Source organism: Dendropsophus ebraccatus, chromosome 2 (assembly GCF_027789765.1).
Source record: "Dendropsophus ebraccatus isolate aDenEbr1 chromosome 2, aDenEbr1.pat, whole genome shotgun sequence".
In the NCBI taxonomy this organism is placed as follows: Eukaryota; Metazoa; Chordata; class Amphibia; order Anura; family Hylidae; genus Dendropsophus; species Dendropsophus ebraccatus.
The window spans coordinates 61212393-61214947 of NC_091455.1; positions in this window are offsets into that span (position 1 = coordinate 61212393).

The window sequence follows — 2555 nt, forward strand, 5'->3', positions numbered from 1 at the left end:
ACTTGCTTTATATCACATCTACTTTTCGTTTAGATTTTGAAAGTTATAACGACAGATACACTTTAAGGAGAGGAGAAATCTGTCTTTCCTTTATGACCTGTGCTCTGTTTATAGTCTGTTCCTGGCTTTAGCTTAAAAAATCTGTCAGAAAATCTCTCTGTCTAAATAACCCATATCTCAAACCACGTTTCCACCATGCTGCCTCCGTGTGAAAAATTTAACAAATGGCGCAGCTGGCGTAAACTGCTCAAAAACAGCTGCTTCATAAATAATGGCTAAAATTTTACGTCCTGCGCAAAAACACAAAATACACCAGAATAATGGCATAAAAAGAATGATTAATGAAGAATGATGCACCTATACCCCCTGAGATGAGTAAAGTAAAAGCGTCCCACTTACATGGCACTTTTCCTTCAACTAGTAATCTATAGTAAAATAATGACTATTTACCAAGCTACAGAAAGTCCATGTGAATAGGCATGATAATAAACACATACAGGTATGTTATAAGAAGTATATAATCTTTTGGCATAGCTAGACCCCCACCCTTTCTTGTTAATGTGACTGTGGGTACATAAGCTACTCTACATTACATAGTGCTATATGTGCTTTCTCAGCTTCCCTCTATTCTACCGGCGTTTAGAGCAATATCCGACATGGGCGTAGTCTAGGCACTGACACCAAATCTGTATCTACTGTCCTCTTATGTGGCCCCTGGGACCCTTCAGGCATCAGAGCCCAGGTGCAGCTGCAACCTCTGCAGGTATAATTAAACCATGGAGATGTCAGAGGGACAGGAGCTCCGGATCACAGCCTGAGACAGCACCGTCTCCTCAGTGTGCAGCATGCATTCACATTATGATAGATGTAGAGGGACCACAGGTCCTGCAATACTTTGCCCGGAGTACTTTTCTAACATTAACTACAATTGTTCTTTTTATTTTTTTTCCTTTTCTATTAACGCGGAGCAGACAGATTTTTTGTTCATTCACATATGATGCAGGAATGCTTAACCCTCTATAGACTGTAAAAGATTAAGAAGAAAGGTATTTAAAAAGGCTTTGACCCCTAAAAATATATATATATTTTAATGAAATGCACTTTATCTGGTGCGGTGGGATTAAAACAAAACAGTCTAAAGCTGAGTGATCATCCATTATGCGCTTCCATAATTTTTGCCAGGTTCATAGCTCTTCCTGACTATTGATAAGCATTTTGCCACCTCTGAGTTACTGGATGCTGTTATCACTATATAGTACAATGTGTTTCGCCTTGTCACTTGCAGTACTGCTTCTCACCACACCGCCCTTCCATACACAACTGCACAACACAAATCTGGTTTCAGCAAAATATTGATCTTTGAAGTTTAATATCTAAGGAACGCAGCTTCATTCAAACCTGACACATCCCTTCTGTAAGATAAACAAGCAGCGTCTTATTTTCTTTTCAAGAGGACATTTCTTATGTAGTAGACGGAATGGTACATGGGGAGAAAACGTTTAGTAGTATCAACTTTTATTTTTAAAAGTGCTGACAAAAAATAGACATGACTTTATGGATTATCGAGGGATTTGATTCTTAGGATATACTGTACTTTGTTGTTAATTTCAGGGGCCCAACCAGCATTATTCTGCAAATTCCCAATATGAAGAGGTTGGACCATGAGTAATGCACAGTGCCCCCTTCAGAGCATTCCTTCACATAATGCATCTGATCTGGCACTATAATGGATCTGCACCTCACTTCACTAAATTGTGGCTGTGTAGCAACTATCTGCCATGTACCTGGTTGGCAGGTCATCTGGCCGCTTGCTTCAGGGGTCCCCCTGCATCTAGTGGTGTAGCTACAGCATCTGCGGTTGAGATCGGGCCTGCCCCCTTGCTACCTTACTATGTCACCACTAACAACACCCTCCCCCCCCTCTGGACCCCCAGGCTGCCGCCAAGATCACCCATGACCAGACCCCAATCACCGCCACAGCCCCTGCCCCAGCAGAGCAGTGCTGCAGCATCCAGCAAAGCGTATCCCACCCGCAGCAGTAGCCAAACCCTGAGGAGGAAGAAATACAGAGAGGGTAAGGACCCAACATGGCACCCCCCCCCCCCCACAATGCCTGCCTGCGACAGAAACTACTTCCCAGCCCTATTGTTACTAGTATTCCCAACCATATTACTACTACTATTCCCATCACTACTGCTACTACTACTCCCAGCCCTTGTGCTACCACTACTTCTAGCCCTCTTGCTACTAAGATGGGGTAGTCTGTGTATGGGGGGAGGCACTCTTGAGGTCTTAGCACTGGGCCCACCAGTGATTTAAGACGGCCCTGTGTGCCAGCACAGAAGGGATATACAACTGGAAAAAAGAAATGCATAGAAAATGAGGACTGACATTTTTGGCTGAAATTAAATAATGAACTGCTAATCTAATTTCTAAATTTGTCTGCAAATGAACATGGAGGCTAAGATCACTGGAAGTCTAAGGAAAGTAAGAAGGGACACACAGAGTAGAGAACAAAAAAATAATATCCGGAGTGGAGCCCATTCCAATATATC